This window comes from Cryptomeria japonica, chromosome 3 (genome assembly GCF_030272615.1).
Source record: "Cryptomeria japonica chromosome 3, Sugi_1.0, whole genome shotgun sequence".
NCBI lineage: Eukaryota > Viridiplantae > Streptophyta > Pinopsida > Cupressales > Cupressaceae > Cryptomeria > Cryptomeria japonica.
Window position 1 is genome coordinate 320068020 of NC_081407.1, and position 18974 is coordinate 320086993.

At 37.2% G+C, this 18974-nt stretch overlaps 1 pseudogene; it reads left to right on the forward strand.

Annotated features, from left to right (window-relative positions):
• LOC131035950 (mechanosensitive ion channel protein 3, chloroplastic-like) overlaps positions 1-18974 on the forward strand; it is a 75754-nt pseudogene that overhangs the window by 16478 nt on the left and 40302 nt on the right.

Consider the following 18974-nt stretch of genomic DNA (forward strand, 5'->3'; position numbering starts at 1 on the left):
TATCTGTCCACCCATCTAACATAATAGTGCAACCACTATTTGCCCACTCTAATCGATGCTCATTAACAACATTGTTAACATCCTGTACTGCGTCATTGAGCATACTAACCCTCAATGTCTCGTAAGATGGGGCTTGAAACCCAGGACGTGCAACTGCAACAACATCCACCATACCTTGTCAATATGGAGATGTGGCAAATATGAAATGGCAATCTAGAGTAATACAAAAGGTTTGCGATTGCCTTTCTTGCTTGTTCATGGACATTCTTTCTCCATCCTGTACTCTCCAAAGTGGTCTGTGATCCTGGTGTAGTACAAGGAGCAAAGAAAGAATTAATGTTTCCTCCACTCGTGTTTGGGCCACGTGCTGTAGAATGTGTTGACCCAGATTCCCTAAAATATTGTTGTGCACCACCTTCTTCATCTAGACAATTGCTTCTTACATCAATAGAATTTTCTGCCTTAATTCTTGCCTTTTTTGCATTACCCTTGAAAATCCCTAAAAGAGCTTGTTTTGCTTGAAAGGTGACATGTGTAGGGCATTCAATGCACTTAGTGGTACAATGTTCAGCTTTCTTCACCAAATGCCACTTGAAGCAAAAAATGCCACCAGTGATTTCTTTCAAACACCAAGTGCATTTAACATTCGTTGTGCTTGAAATTGCTATGCAATGTATCCATGCAAAGTCTTTTTGACATGGCGTTGTGATCAAATGTACAAATCTGCAAATGCATTTCAATTTCAAATTTTTATGGTTGGAGCCCACATTATATCCTAGTTTAAAAGTAGATGAAGTTTGGGAGGATCTCTTGGGTGTTGAAGTGGAGTGTATGGTGCTAGGAGACACGGAGGAGACCTCAAGGTCTCAATATTTTATTTCTAATCTTTCATTGGACTATGTATGTGCAGGTTTGTTAGACGAGGAGATTGAAATCTTTGAGCAGCAGGCTCTTGAAAGAGGTTATGGTATTTACTATGTATTGCAAAAATTGAGTACATTAAGTCATGCCTTTTAATGCTACTAAATTTCTGACAAGGTTATGGTATTTACTATGTACATGTATTAAAATGTTCCCAAAATAAAAATAAAATTAACTAGAAATTAACATAAATTTACAAATTTCACTATTACAAATCATTATCCTTATATAACATATGTTTTATATAAACTATCTACCTTATATAAGTTAAAGTTCTATTGACATTTTTATTTGTTCATAATTACTATAAAAATTTATTTTAATTTCTAACAATCACAATATTAAAAAAAATTTACAAATATATTCTCTAATTTTATTTCCTAATTTTTGCCAAACTTGAAAGATATTTGTAATATTTTACATTTAAAAATATTATAAATATATTCAAAAATTTAATTATCACCATTATTAAAATTTTATCATTATTGAAAATTTATCTGATCAATATTTCTTCCCCAAATCTACTCTTAAAATTTATCCTCCATTTGAATTTTTCTATCTTCGACCTAGTTGACTATGTGAATTTTTTAAAAATAAACTACCTCCTCCTCCCGCACTGCTTATGCCTGTGCTAAGCTGCTGATGGTATGCCTGTAGCTGCTGATGGTACGCTTGGAGCTAGTAAATCAACCTTCTGCTTCAAACAAGAAATTTTACCTCTTGCAAAAAATATTTGGTGGTTTTTACTGCACGCAAACCCATTAAATAAAGTTTTCGGAATTATTTTTAGCATCTCCCGTCACAGTTCGCGGCAAACATTGGCACCCAATTCTGCATGGATTTTTCTCAATTTACACCATGTTTAAAACATGTTTTGGCAGATTTAATTGCCAAAAATTTATTGTCCACAGCGTTGTTTTGGGGAAGAGATCGTGAGTTCTAGCGATTTTTTTTAAAATCGCGATTTCGACATTTTTTATTCTGTTTTTTGCTTCCATGGTTTAATGATTGATTGATTGAATGAATTCCTTTAACCATATTATTTGCAGTGTTCCACGGGCGTTCGGGACGGGGGGGACGGGGGGACGAGGGGGACGCGTCTCGGGGATGGGGGGACCAAGGGCCTAAATTTGGGGACGGCGGGGGGACGGCGGCGGGGTGGTGGCGGGGTGGTGGTGCTCATATATATACATATAGTACTTGAAAAACTAGTTTTGAAAAGATGTATAACAGTATAACAGTATAAGAATTAGATTTCAAATGAAACTATAGGAAATACCAAGATTACTTAGATTAGTGATACGTAACTAATTGCTAATTGCTAAAACTAAAAGTAAATAAAATTTGACAAATGAAATTGTCAAATTGGAGATTTCTCATTTCTATCATATGAATATCGAAAAAGGAAAACGAAAAATATGAATATCTGATGCCATTGCAAAGTCTATAATAATAAAGATGATTACATGATTCATCATTACAATGAGTAGCCAAATACAAATACGTGTAGCAATAGCATTACAAAAGAGACGAGTCAAATACAAAATGACAAAACTGAAAAGTGAAAACTCAAACTGTAGCTAATGGAGGCCTCTAATCATCTGCAAACTCCTCCTCACTGGAACTGCTGGACTCCTGAGGATCAAGGTCCCTCAAGCTCACACCAACTAGCCCTGCATCTGAAGTGGTAGGATCATCCTCATCAATCTGTGAAGGCTCCTCTGGCTCTACATCCCATCGTGCCGCTGGACTCTCCTTGTACATAAGTGTCTTGCGGTCAATGAGACGCAAAGCACTGTGTATAGCCACAAGCTTCTCTGCTCTCTTAGAGGTAAGTCTGTTCCTCTTAAGAGAGTGGATGAAGCTATATGTAGACCAATTCCTCTCAGCAGCTGAAGAACTGGAAACCTGGGATAGCAGACGGATGGCTAGAGTGGTGGTCAAAGATTTCGGGCCATGACATTTCCACCACAAAAGTGGGTCCTCCTGTGCCATAATGTCTATATCCATCTTTGCCGCATCTGAATAACCTCTAAGAGTGGCAAATCTTCCCCACTCAGTGCGCATTGTGCTGGCATCTCTGGAATCAAACATCTTCTCTATGCACCTAAAGAAACCTGCCTTCACCTCATCATCCTCAATCGGTGTCGTTCTACCCGGTCTAGCCTTGTACCACTTAGGATTCAAGGCAAAGGCAGCCATATGCAAAGGAGTGTTCAACTTGTCCCATCTACTCTGAATGATAGGCCGGATTTGCTCATTGTAGAATGCTAGAGAGGGGTCCTTCACTCGCACAGCAGCCCTCATCTGGCCAAGCATAGAGTCAATGCACTCATACACCTCTCCAAGGTTAGGTGCATCCCCATCCCCATATCTGATCACCTGGAATACTGGAGAAATGATGGAGACAATGTATTTCGTATCAGTCCAAAACACATCACTCTTCACTATCTCCTTCACCCTTCTCCCCTGCTCTGTCTTGGCCTCAGGCCACCTATTCCACTCATTAGTCATAACCATGAGTTGCAATGCCTCTTGCAACTCAATCATTCTCTCCAAGAGAATGAAATAGGATGCATATCTAGTCTCAACTGGTTTCAAGAACTCCTTCTTCGCGAAGGTCCTGAAGAGTGCATGTGAAATGTGGTGGTTGCAGATAAACATCTGCACATCTCTCGCATCGGTGACCACTCCTCTAATCCAGTCAATCTTCCCCATGTCCTTGAGTGCATTGTTCATGGCATGCACACAACATGGGGTCCACCAAATGTGTCTATAGGCTGCCTCAACGAGTCTCCCTGCTGCTCTACACACATAGGCTGCATCTGCCACTACTTGGACCACATTTTGTGGCCCAACCTCCTCAATAGCCTCCCTGAGGACCTGAAACTGGAAATCAGCATCTTTACGATGCCCTGTACAATCAACTGCTCTAAGGAAGTATGGGCCCTCTACACATGTGACCATGACGTTGATGAGTGGACGATGGCAAATGTTCATCCACCCATCCATAACTATGCTGCACCCCGATGCCACCCAACATGCCTTCATCTTCTCCATCAAAATATTGATCTTGGAATAGCTTTTATCCAAGATCGAGGTCCTCATTTTCGTCTCCCCTGGTGGCACATAAGATGGTCCTCCCTTGGCCACCATATCTATCATCTTCCTATAATAAGGAGACCGTGAAACATGAAATGGAATGCCATTGGCAAAGAAGAAATTGCCAATGGATTCATCTATCTCATCTCTCAGCTGCACATTAAACATATCAGCAATGGGGTTGCTCTGTGGTGTATGCAACTTACGTTTCCCAGCCTTGGCAGTAGTAGAAGTGGAAGTAGATGGAGATCCAAACATCATTCCTCCTGCCTGTGAAGCATGATAAGTATGTGGCACTGGCACATTCTGGCTGTCGTGAAGTGATGCCCTAGCAGACAAAGTAGTAGGCATTGAAATATTTGTGTCATCTGGAACCCCCCAAAGCCTGTTAAACTCAATTCTGTAATGTATATGTTTGGGTTCCTCCAAAAACTTACAATGTTTCACGCCTTTTCCTCTCCAAAATAGAAAGTGTGCATTCACCCTGCTAATGCTACCGAACCATTCTCTGTCACAAATATTGCACTTCCACTTCCTTGTTCCCCCACTTGAATGTGATGCAGTGCCTTGTACTGATATTTGTGAAGCAAACTGTTTTAGAGGAGACTTAGGATCAAAATGACCCCTAGCATATGGTGCCAACAACTCTGAAGGGCAACCTGTAGTAGCTGCTGCACTTGCCATAGAACTAGATTGGGCTCCAGGATCAGCCCCATGGTCACCCCCCACATTTTCAGGTTCAAATTCTGAATCATTCTCACTATGAGAATGGATTTCCATGTTATCTTCACTCGTGCCTTGGGAGCTCATTGTGAAATTTTCAAATTGACACTGCATTTCACAAAATAAAAATAAAAATAAAAATAAAATCAGCCTTGTTTAACAATATATTTTTAAATTTTTTTCCTATTCATCTCAAAAAGAGAGATTTGATGTTGAATCTTGAGGGCAAAATGATGAATCATTTTGCCCTCAAGATTCAACATCAAATCTCATTTTGAGTCTTAAGATGAATAGGGAAAAAAAATTAAAAAAACCAAAAATGACATAGAACAATGAAAATCAGAAAGTAAAACAAAAAAAAAACAAGAAGAAGTTGAAAAACCCTACCTTGTGCTGAAAAATCTCTCCAAAACGTAGAAGAATCTTCTTCTTCCTCTTCTTCTTGCTTCTTCTAGCTCCTATCACGCTTGTAGTCACTTTTCTCACCCCTTCAATCAATCTTCTTCAAGCTGTTCCTCCTCTTCAAGCTGCTGGAAAAAAAATCAGTTTTGCATAATGAGAGTGAAATCCAAAATAAACTTGCTTTTGTGTTGTTTTGGGCGGTAGGGTGGGGCCCACGTCCAATTAGGGTTACCCCTTAACCCCCCCCCCCAAAAAGCACATGTCATAAAAAACTAAAAAAAAAGAAAAAAAAAGCGCTTTATTCGCGTGGGAACGCGGGAGACGCCTGGGCGTCCCCCCGTCCCTCGAGAGACGCCTGGACGTCTCTTGAGGGACAGGGAGACGCCCAGGCGTCCCCCAGGAGACGCCCAGACGTCTCCGCGTCGGGGACGTCTCCCCGTCCCGACGGAGTTTGGGTGGCGGTGGCGGGACGGCGGGGGACCTCGCGTCCCCGTCCCCGTGTCCCCGAGACGTCTCTGACGGGGGGACGCGCCCAAAAATGGGGGGGACGCGTCCCCGTGGTTCACTGATTATTTGAGGTATTTGTGAGTGATGATTAAGTGGTTGTTGATTAGATAATTGATGAGTGATGATGTAATGAATGCTGGTTTGATATATTGGTGAATGATGATTGAATAATGCTGATTGATTGTTTGCTGGCATTGATAATTGATGATTGCTTTTGTGGATTCACGAGTGATGATTGATAAGTGATCCTTGAATGATTAAATGATTTCTCCTTTATACTTTATAGTGGGGTGATCACCTTTCATAAGAATTCAGTTACCACCCTCTATTGCTGCCTTTTGAGAGTAATATATTATTTTCCAAATTGATCTCCCTTAGATCTCCTCCTCAAATGAATTCTTCTCCCCTTTATATCTTTCAATGTGAGGGAGAAGTCATACCTCTTCATCATGTCTACCCTTTGCAAGAGTCAAAACCTATCACAATTACCACCTTTTGAAAGAGTACAACCCTACATAATTTTTGCCCTTTGGAAGAGTCACATCCTTATTCTTTTCCCATTCCTTTCTTCTTGAAGGGAAATGAGGGCATCCCAAAAAGCCATTTGAGATCAGTATGAACATCCAGTATCCAATGATTCTTTAAAAAACATATACCAACAAATCGATACAAGCACATACTACTATGCCTTAAAAGTGGAATCAAACATTTTTTATTTCCCATGATTAAATCCTTAAAGGAAAGATGATATAATTTATAGATCTAAGAAAATTTCAGTACCATTATGGCTTATAGATTTAATGCCTCAAAATCATGAAACAAAAAGAATGAGACAAAAGAGAATAACATAGACATACGTGGGGAAAACTCTTTCTTGTAAAAAAACCCCACATTCCAAAACATCTTGCTTTATTTTTGGAGAAAATTTGACAGCATAACCCCTATGTGAATCAGTCTCCTCTCCTCTCTTAAAATCAACTAAGGTATCAACATATATATAGAGCTCAACACAAAGAGGTAGGCGTCCATGGTTTCCAAAATCATCTTGAATGCCTAAGAGGTAAGTTGTGTCATAAATAACATTTTGGTAATCCCATGGCACGTTGCACATAGCAACTTCCAAAGCAACAAACCTATCTCATCCATAATCGTCATCTTGCCAAATACAATGTAAGTACAACATAGAAATTACTATGACCAAGAATAGGTGTTTTTCTTACCTCACACCACTTGTCAAAAGCGAACATCACCATAAATGCTAGCTGCTAAATAATAACTGCTCATGACTCTTCCACCGAACTAGTAATCGTCATAGTCATAATGGAAACTTGTCATAATTCCAGTGACACTAGTCTCCCAAAAAATAGGAACTCTAAAAATGGGCACCACTTTCTTAGAAAGTAGGATCCATGTCACATAGTCACCTTCCATGTAGGATGCCACCTCACCAAAAGGTCCCACAAAGATGACATGACATTAGGAAGTTAGAAACTTAAGATATAGCAATATATGCAACAAATAATTAAATTATTCAACATGTTAGGACTCTAAGGTTGAGACACCTTGATCCCAACACTTCTATTAACCCTTCCTTGGTTCATATGCTCCAATATTTCCTTGTTTCTCCCTATCCCCTTTCAAATGAACTCTTCTCCCCTTTATATCTCATGTTTGAGGGAGTCACAACTCTTCATGTCATGCCTTCTAACCATTCATTAAACTTAATTAAATAATAATATTATAGTTTTTTATCAGTTATTTTATATTTTAATATTATTATTTATTATTAAATCTTATTTCAAAAAGGGGATATTGTAATGTCCCCTTCTGAGCAGTGATCAGTTTAGTTGGCCGTTAGCCTATCTCGAAAACCTGTAGGCTAGTCAGGAGCAAAAATTAGGGTTTCCTACCTCTGGGAGGATGTTTTAGCATTTTTGATGGCTTGCATGTTGGAGTTTGTCAGTTTTGGTTTTGGATTCTTTTTGGGTTTTCGGAAAGCTTCGCAATGATGGTACATGCATAGCAAGTAGCGGAGTTTGGCAAACTTACTATTTTTAGTAAGTGGAAGCAAGGGCAACTTATTTCTCTGGGTTTTTTTTGGTTTTTTAGAGAGCTTCGCAATGGTGTAACATGCAAATGAATCTGAAAACTTTTTTGAACTTACTATATTTGGTAAGTTGCGACGGCTATTCTGAATGTGGTTTAAATGTCTTTTGGACACTTACTACTTTTAGCAGTATGCTATTTTTAGTAAATGCTATTTATAGCAGTGCTATTTTTGGTAGGGGTTCTGTAGCTCAATTCAATGGTTATTTCTGGCAGGGCAATTCTCTCAGTTTGTTTCCCCATATCCTTGGAGCTTGTTTTGGCAGGTTTAATATTTGATGAAAAATGGTTTTTTTTAATTAAATTATAACTTAAGGCAAGTTGGACAATTTTCTAAATAGGATTGCTTAAGTTATATTAATATTTAAGTCATTTCCTTAAGTTTATGTTGAATGCTCACTTTATATATTATTGGCATTTTCAATAAAGTGACTCATCTATGCACTTGGGCGATTTTTGGGAAGGAGATGGAATGAAATGAAATGAAAGACAAACTAAAAGAAATTTGAATGTTAGTGTTTAATCCCATATTGGAGGGAAAGGAAGTTCGATTTGGGGAGAAGATTATAAATAAAGGCCTTGGGCTCTCATTTTGCGGGTATCCATGAATATTGCAACAAAGTGCTGCTGGAATTTCGATTGAATGCTTACCTTCTAGTTGAATGCTTAGCTTCTCGGATGAAAGATAGCGACCAGTTGAGACTATGAGACTATTCTTCACTCAGGAGAATAGATGGAGTTCATTGAGGAGTTTATGTTTGATGTTTTCTGATTTTTGGTGTGAAGTGTGTGAGTTGCAGGTTGTTGGTTTTCAGTGTGGCTGTAGGTATGTTTAATTTAATAAGTCTCTGTGTGGATCCCTATTGGTTCTGGGTATTTGCTCATCCTCTCCCTAAGCCCTAGGCGATTCTTCATGTCAGTTTTCAGCACTTAATTCAATGTTTTGATTTTTATATTGCAAATCGAACTTTCTGCCCTAGCCGTACCATGTTGGAGCTGCCTTGGGATGCGCACAAAATATGTTTGGGTGAGTATGTTGCATTTTGTTGGTCTTAGCATGATTGCCTACCTCCTAACTTTCATTTGTAATCAATTTTGAGTCATTTTGTGGAGTATTGATTGAGTTGTGAGCATTTTAATGTGGTTTAGTGTTGCTGGTCTGCGTTTTCCAGCTTGCTGTTCTTGCATATCAGATTCTGAAAATTGAAGTGTGTAGTGTGTTTTGAGAGTAGTTAGTCTTTGTAGCTTTGGGAGTGCATAACACATCATTTGCAGTGATGGACAGTGATATTCTCTAATCTGAAATTCATGCTATGTAATGTTAAGCTGATTAGTAGTACTAGTACTAACAACTATCTTATTCTGAATTGTATCACAAGACCCACTAAATAAGTAGAAGAGGCTGGCTTTGCTGCCTATCTTATCTTATAGTAATGCTGTCCTCCCGCTGAATAAGCGGTTGAGTAGATTGTTATTATCATTTTCAGTCCTCCCACTGAATAAGTGGTTGAGTGATCGTTGTTTACTTTAGTCTCTCTGGATTGTAATTGGCTGGCTACACCGCCAAATTGTTGTTAAAAGTTCTTTTACCCATTGGACAAGTGGAAGGTGTTGGCTTGCCGCCCAACATTGTAATTTCCAGTGGATTTTTTAAGCTAACGATCCCCTTATACACCGTATGCTCTCACCTTCCCAAATTGGGCTCTTGGTGATCAAAAAGTGGAAGGGTTACCTTTCAGCAGTGTTATGATTATCTTTTTTAACCCTAACGGGTGCTTTGTGATGTTTGTAAATGGAAATAATTGAAAAAAAAAGTAAGGGGATATTTTAGATATCACACTCCTACTTGTTTTTGTGTCATTTAAATTTTTGGGTAAGTGATCTAGGCTTCTTGGCTAATTTAGGTTAGTTTTGAGGTATTTGTTAATATACTAGCACTTGTATGATTTGTAGTGAATATTGTTGTATTTTGCTAATCAAAACTTGGATCAACCGCCTATTCACTTTCATAAAACACTTTGGGAGGACCAAACATCTTCATCAAATTTCATATGTTAGCCACTATAATCTTTCATTGTGACAAAACATAGATCTTGTAAGTCTTAGAAGATTCATTGTATCCCACAAAGACAACATTTAAAATCAGTGGGTTGAAATTTAGTCCTTTTCTCCTCTAGCACATGAATGTGAACAAGAATTCAAAGCACCAGAAAACGGGAAATGTCAATTTTTCTCTCACATGAAAGCTTCTTTTGGAGTCTTGTCCTTTAACACCCTATGAGGACACCTATTTAATACGTACAACTCACAAATGCATGCCTTTTCTTAAAGAAACATGGGCAAATCTCGATCATTAATCATAGATTTGTTGTCTCTATAATGGACCTGTTCTTTCTCTTTGCAAATTTATTTTATTGAGTGTTGTAACTTGTAAGTCACATCAACTCCCTCTCGACCCTTAAATCTTTACAAAAGGAAACAAAGTTCTTGGAGATATACTTACCACCATTGTTTGATCCCAAAATCTTAATCTTCATACATATCTGATTTTCCACAAGAGCTTTGAACTCTTGAAGTTTTTTAATGATCACATTGTTGGTCTTCATGAAGGAAATCTAGGTCTTCCATGGAGAATCATTAATCAATGAAACATCCTATATGTTTTTTGTTAATGAACTTGCTGACATAAGTCCACATACATCCAAATGAATCAGATTAAGAATCCCTCTTGATCTATGCTCATTACTAGAAAAAATAGTTTCGGTGTGCTTGCTGAGTGCATAGCCCTTGCACACTCTAGTCTTCCCCATCTTTAAGTTCAGCAATCCTTACACTATATTCCTCAAAAGAAGTGGAGCTCCATAGTGCAAGTGACCAAGCCTGTTGTGCCAAAGCACACACAATTTGCCACTGTCATGAATGAAGGCTTATTGTTTGATTGGGTTAGTGATCAATCTATACAGACCATCCTCTCACATACCTTTAGTCAATACTTGATAGGTCCTTGGTTGTATTTCTGATGATAACTTGCTGATTATCAAACTCACCTACACACATAAGATTTGTCTTGGCTAAAATTGTAAGTAGGTTCTTTATTAATCTAGGAACATTTAGGATATCTTGAATTTCAAGAACATCACTTGAAGGCATTTAGAAAAAAAAAAACAATTTCATTTCTTCTAATAGGATATGTAGCATCACCACCAAGCTCTACTTGTATATTTGCCTTTTGCTCCCAAATTCTGCTGGAAGCCTTATTTTTTTGGTCATGTGTTTTGATTCACCACTAGCTACATACCACCCTACACTAGAAATGGTGTTTGCCGTTAACTATAAACTCATGCATTGCTGAAGCTTCAGCACTTCTTGCAAATTTCTTTTATTGTTGTTGCTTGCCCTACCCCGTTTTCTTCTCAAGACATTGACAAGCATAGTGGGCATTCTTCTGGCATTTGAAACACATGATCTGATCAAGTCCTTTTTCCGTCGTTGAGAAGAATCTGAGTCCTCCATTCCTTTTTGATCCTACCACCAAGTCTTTTCTTACTAGCTTTCTCATTCTCTTGATGAGGGGCTTGGTTTTGACAATCTTTTGTTTTGATAGAAGTAGATGTAAGTTTGGGTGATTTTGGATGAAATCATCCCAAATCTTCTTAAAAATGGAAATCTTATTGAGCATAGTTACCTTGAAGAAATGTATCCTAAGCTGGAGAGAACCCATTAAAGCTATGGGAACCAACTCTTCCTCTTCCACCTTTACCTTGATTTTAGCGAGTTCATCCAAAATTTTGTTATCTTCATTAGGCAGATGGAATTTTCATAATTACTAGAATATTTTAAAAAATGCAATTCTAGTTTATTTACAAATTTATAAATGCCCTCTTTGCAAATTTGTGGTGGAACGATTACATTTCAAAAACACAAAATCTTCAAAGCCTAGTTATATGTATTTTGTGTCACCAGATCTCAAGTTTGGATATATTCTTAATTTGGTACCTTGTATGCCACGATCTCAAACCTTGCTCTTTTCCCATGCTTTGTAGGAGTTTTTACTTGTCCCTATCAGCATACCTACTGACCAAACCTCGACTTCCTGATCTTTACATTGAGTCACCGATTGGAGCTAGGGTTTCAGTCTTTCCCTTACTCGAGCAACTCTTCCATGTTACCACTGAACTCCGGTCCCTGACAAGTGGTAAGAACCATGAAGTATCTGACCCTCGAACTCCAAAAATCTTGTGTTTGCACTGTTTGCTCCCAACTACTTCCTCTCATGATCCAGGATGCCCATTATTGACCTGATTTGATGCCGCAATTTTTCTAGAAGGATTTTGGTGATTAGGCATTGGTCTAGATGGTGAGAGGAAAAACACATTTAATTATAATCACATAATTTCAAGCAATGTATGAATAGATCAAATTCCACCATGTTTTCATGATTCAATAATGCAATTTATGCCTTATCTTATGCAAGCTCAAGTTGATAAACTGGTGGAGAATTATGTTAGTGTTTTTCTTCTCTTGCATGTTTTATGTATGGCTAAGTGGATTCACATGTAGGGAATAATATTGCTGTTATCTTTTGGTGTATGCACAAGAGTAAGTTTTATCTGCTTGTTGGAGGTCTTGTAGGTTTGTTTGCGGCTAGTGCTGTCATGAGTCTGGTGACAAATATAGAGATCCACAGCACCTTGGGTATGGCTGTTAAGGCCTTGTTTTTCATCTTTTATTTCTCTTTAATTGTCACGTGAAAGACCTCAAGAAACACCCCAGTTGGCATGGCAGAGCCTTAATAAGGAGAGGTTTCCCACTCTCATGAATTAGGCCTCAGTTGTCCACATTTTCTTGATGAGTTCCAGCCGTGCCCTCTTGGTGTTCACATTTCCATAGGCTTGAGGATTTGTCTTCACTATAGGAATGTGAAGCTGCAGCTTCGAGAGACAATAAACTGCTTGGAGTTTCACCAATAGCCTCTAAACATGAGTCAACCTAAAACAAAAGCAGAAGGTAATCTGGTATGGCTCAAACCGACATCACTAAGAAGTCTTACTTCAAAGGGTTAAAAGTTAGATACATGACTTCACTAAAAGTGGTGCCTTGCCCTGAAATCAATGTTCATCCTTAAGAAATTAAGAATAAAATCAGAATATAATGAAAAAAATCTTGTACACAGCGGTAACTCTCTACTTCTCAATGGTAGCTTCTAGCTCCAAGTCATCTGAGCTTGAAGATTTGATAAGCTGGGGCAAAATTTTTAAACTTACATATTAAACTACAATCTGAAAACTGTGTTTCTTTTTTGAAGACATTGTTGCCCAAAACTAACAATGGGCATTCCCTTAAACACTGTACCATGTTAGAGCCATTGGATAGTGATTAATTACCCACAACCTAAGTCACCAGGTTCGGCCGAATTTCATCCTTGAAGTTCGAAATTCGCCGAACTTCAAAAAAAAAAAAAAATCGTTGAAATTCGAATTTTTTTAATTTTTGGCCTTCTTCTTTTGTTAATATTTTTTAAACACATCTTCAGTCTGTCGTGAGTCACAGCCTGCAGGAGAAGTTTGCCTACCATTTTTGCTGCCGTTCATGCCCTAGCATATGTTTCCTATGGTTTATATTTTATAAATATGTCATCTTTTTGTAACGATTTCAAATCTATTTATCAATGTTAAACTATTTAGGCAATTTTATAGATATATTACTTATTTATTAAAACAATTTAAAAATTATATATGGTGAATTTAATTCGAATTTTATACATTTCGAATTTTTCCCTCATCGAACTTCATTCGAATTTCAAAGTTGTCGAACTTCGAATTCGAATTCAAACCTGGTGACTTAGCCCACAACTGCCATGTCAGTGAGCAAAACCAACTCAGATGTAATTAGAGAGTCACTTAGAACTTTTCAATGCTTTCTAGGATAAGCCAAAATTCTTTGCCAATGATCCACTAGAAGTGTGGGTGCAGGAATTTCCAGACAACACATGACCATGAATAGTGTAATGTCCCCTTTTGGGAGGACACTAAATCTTGCCTAATATACTTGTAGAGTTATTGCAATTTATGTATATTCAGTCTGCTGTATTAATTTGGACAGATTCAATTTGATGTTGTTTCCCTCTTTAAATGCATAGGTCTGCTGTTTATATCAATCTGATCTGCTACCTATACTCGGATATATATATATGTGTGTATGAGAATCCTTTCTATTCCATCAGCTCTGATTCTCTGGTTATTGATATAATGTTTCCTCTTCTTTTCCTTCGATGCCTGCTTTATTATTGTTTGCCGATTTGTATTTGTGTTCTGATCTCTTTGATAAATGTTCATATCATTCTTCCAGATTTTCTTATAATTCTGATTTAGGTCTGCTTCTAAATCTGCTTTTAACGCTTCAGATATTTTGTTCTACTCCATGGATCCTACCTTCTCAAATTGAAACTTCTCCACTTCATATCCTCCAATGTAAGGGAGAGTCACACCTCTTCTTAATGGTCACAACCTTTCACAATTACCACTCTTCGAAAGGGTCACAACCTTTCATCATTGCTGCCCCTTTGAAAGAGTCACTTCCTTATCTTCTTCCCATTAATGCTTCCTTAATTCCTTTTCTCCCTTCTTTCTTCCTTTTCCCCCTTTTTTCCAAATGAAGTTCTCTTCTCTCCCTTTTATATCTCATGTTTGAGCGATTCACAACTTTTCATTTCATGCCTTTTGACCATTCATTAAACTTTACTAAATTTTAATTATATTAATTTTTATTTTTATTCTTTTATATTTTAATTTAATATTATCATTTATTAATAAATCCTATTTCAACAAGGGGACTTTACAAATAGGGCTCCGGCTACCAGCAAGACATAGTCTGCCAGCCGTAACTGGAGCCACATCATCTATTCTCACCACGAAATTGAAGAGCTTGCATGAGAACACAGATTGACTGGAATGGAAGATACATGTTTAGGGTTAGAAGGAGAGGAGTGGTTGATTGTGATAATTATTATCAAATAGATTGTTATCCGTCTTCATCCTGCCCTCTTTCTCTATATAAGATAAAGTAGCAGAGATATCTTAAATACACCTATTTAAAAGATGCCTCAATAAATTAATCTCAAGGTACCTATTTAACCAATGTGACAATTTCAGTGTAGGTGCCTTGAGACTGATATCTCTCTGTGTCTTTTAGATAGATGTATTAAAGATACTTGTTTGCATGGTATGCAATGAAAGATAAAATATTGCAGATTGCAAACAACCCACAATTTTTGTGAAAAAGCAATATGAAATTGAGACTACAAACTAGTGAAAGATAAAATATTGCAGATTGCAAACAACCCACAATGTTTGTGAAAAAGCAATATGAAATTGAGACTACAAACTAGTGAATATACCACTACACAAGTAGGAGGGAAGTGATAGGCTATGCCAGAACTGGATTGTATATAAGCTATGTAGTTGGAGTTGCCTCACAATTTGTCACTCCCCACAGTTCATTGGAAAGCTGTAAAGAATATCTAGAAGCACTTTAAAATATCATTGCACTTTGCATTCTAACACATAAATAATGCTATCATTGGTTAAACTGCATATCCGAATTTGGATTAGGTAGGTTATGTGGATGGCAAACATTAAGCTCAGCATTGGATCTTGAAGCTTTTGGAGGCAAACACCATTCTATACGTTTTGTGTTGGATACATTATACTTTTCACCTTTTATGTTCTCACCATATCTGCAATCTTCAATTTGTTTAAAATATAGAAGACTCTTAAAGATCTTGGAGACAAAATAACTCTTAATCTTTGGCATTTAGTTAGAGGACTTTCTGAGTACTCGGTGAGTCTTCTCAGTCCAAGTCTGAGCAGGCCCAAATGAGGTATGCCAGTTTTTTTTCCAGTCTGTTAAGTCTAGTTGGTTAAAATTGTTCCAGATTAGAATGCATAGAAAAATATCTATTTCCTTAGAAAATATGTATATACTATGTTTTTCTAAAATTGCCAAGCCAGTGCCAAGTTTTTGCTGAGTTCAAATCCAAGCAAACATTCAGTCTGCCAGGTCACTGCTGAGTCCAAGTGTGGTAGCACTGGTGGTGATGTTAAGCTTAATGATCTTTTTCTGTTCTCACGTTTTTTGTAACCTAGAATTTTCATCTTCAATTTCATGTGCCAAGAAAGGACAACTTGGACACTTGCTTAAATCGTTTAATTCCTTTAAATTTAATTATTTAGTATTTAGATGTATGTCTGTATCCTTGTAGATTTTTTTTGAAAAAATGGTGCAGTTTATGCTGTTCCCATACCTGTACCCGAAACCTTGCTGTCTGCTTTATGTAAAATCATTTGCACTGGCTGAAACTTGATTGCAAATTAATTAGTTTCATGATTTTGACTAAACCCTAATTTCCACATTACCATTTGGGATGAATAAACACTACCAGCTGTGAAATGAAGTGGCTTTTTCAACAGCTACTAGGAGGACAATGGCTAGGTGCTATAAGCCTACATCAATACACCAGTAGACCAGGAGTGAGAACTTGATTGCTGCTTTTGGTATTTTGGGGTGGGATGAGAAAATAATATTGGTTAAATTGCTGATGGATTGCATCTTTTGCCATTATATCTCTCAGTTTTGTTACCTAGGTTGACATGCATTTGCTGTAATCTGCGAACAATAATATTTGACAAAGGTTGAAGAGAAAGATCTTTACAAATTTTGTCAGCGGTTTTGAAATAAATTGATTATTAGCATTTGACATGTTACCTTGTGGTGGATCTCTAGAACACACTTCTGAGCTCACTGGGTTTTCTTTAAATTGGAAGTGCAACTAATGTTTCTGATTCTACCTTTGAACGATTAACATTCTGTTGTAATCTTTTAGCCACCTATATATCCTTGTGCACATATTTCAGGTGGACAATTTTCCATTCTTTTTGTTCTTTACTGGTTATTACTTTATTAATGCATATTGAGTGTTCCTTTTGTCCACTCTAAGCCAGCTGTATTTCTCTGTCATATTAACTTATTTTGTCATCTGTGGAAATTAATATATGTTCTTTCTTTCTCTCTTTCTTAGCCTGAGTTGCCAAACATAACTCAAGCAAGGATAAAATGATGTCTGTGTTGTAAGGTAATTTTGCATTCTAGTAAAAATAGAACTTGTGAAGGACTCAGTGGTAGATGCCATTAAGATATCCTAGGTAAGAATCCAAGCTGGTTTCTGCCTTTCAGCATGTTGTCAAATCCAGACTAGGTGTGAGCTCAGGCCAGCATGTGGTTAAGGATGGGCAAATGGGGGGTTGGATAGGAAGGTGAGGTGGGGTTCGTAAGTTCATCTGTATTAAGTAAGGTTGACTTATTTCTTAATTGTTGCAGGCCAACAAAATTTTACACAAATTCAGAGCATTAGAAGATCGGATGTGCATGTTGAGTCATGGGCTCTCAACATCCACTCTGGTATTTTAATTTTCCTTGGAATCAATTTCTTTGTAGTTTCCATCTATCTGGACTGCAAGTTATCCACTTGCGGTGTTAACATTTCATGAATTAAGTGGCATCATTGTCTCTTTTGATATAGAGATAATTTTACCAAATTTTATTATACTGCACTAATTAGATTTATAGTCTGTCACAACAAATGGTTCGATGTTATTTTAATCCTTTTTTCTGCAAGTAGTAGCTTATTCTTCCATTTGATGTGCCCTGAATTTTCTTAATATCAATATTTTTCCATAGGATCTATTCTTAAAAATTTGTTTGCAGCAAATATTTACCAAATTTATGTTTTTAACATATGTTATTCTGGGTTACCTTGCAGAGACACAATGCTTGGAGCCCAAAGTTGCTCCACAAAATAATTGTGCCAGTTCGTGCGATCCCTAATGTTCACAATATTGTCACTTGTCAAGTAGGACAACCAAAAGATGCAGTGTTACTTTCCATCAAAACTTGTGCAGTATTATTGACCAGGTAATCCAAAATCATATGAGATTTTCTGCTATTTACTTTTCATGTCCACGTTTTTTATTAATGTTATTTTTCCTGTGGCAAACTGAAAAGATCTACTGTGATAGCATTATAGTTGAAATCACTAGCTAGCTTTTGGGGTTGACTGTTTTTGTACTTTTAAGAATAATCTTGGCACTTTCAGCAAGGCATAAGTGCAATGCTGGTGTAAATATACTGCATCACAAATTCTGCTGGTAATATTGTTGAGAACAGCAATATGACTGGTCATTATGACTATTTTCATTTGGATCTATTCAGGGCTTAATTAACCAGCAATATATGAGTAAAGATGGTATAGGAAAGAGAAGTGCGTTTAGATGGCACTGTATATGTAGTTGTATTTTATAGCATATTGTTTTTCGAAGGGTGCATTTGTACATATATTTTACTTTATTTTAGACCGCCCCAAAAAGAAAAAATACTTACTTGACAAGTTTACTTAGTGCTGCAGGGTTTACAATTCTTTGCAGGAGAGCCCACTTATACTGCAATGTGCTCCTGCAGTTGGGCTCATGGTATTTGCTGCATGGGGTGTTGGGCCATTTCTGCAGTTGATTCGTCATGTTGTGTTTCGTGTATGTTCTCAAAACTAAAACCTGAATATTGACACTGATATGTCTGTTGAATGTCATTAAATTTTCCATACAATTTTTTTGTAAGCTTTACAAAATGATTTTATTCACAAATTTGATATTAGAGCTGAAAAATAATGTTCTTTTCATGTAACACTTTCTATTATACTTTAGTGCCATTTCAAGTTGGAGTATGACTAAAACCATGAACTTTTGCAGCGGAATGCTGGGAATTGGAAGAAGAGCAAAACTTATTATTTTATGGCATCTTATTTGCGGCCAATCTTTCTATGGGTTGGTGCAATGTTGATTTGTAGGTAATAATACCATTGCAGGTCTAACATTGTTACTGTGCTTATTGGGGCCTGCATTACATTACTAGCCATTTTATCTAATGCTTAGAGTATTTTGAATTTGAATGCTTAGATTTGGGACACATTGGTAGTTGTTAAGAAAAGTGTTATTTATATTAGAGGAATGGATTTCTGGCCAGGGCATTTGATCCTGTTGTGGCTTCCTCTGAAACAAACCAAGCCATCAAGCAGCGCCTCTTAAACTTTGTGAGATCACTCTCTACTGTCCTGGCGTTTGCATATTGTACATCTTGGTAAATCACAAATCACTATCAACTGT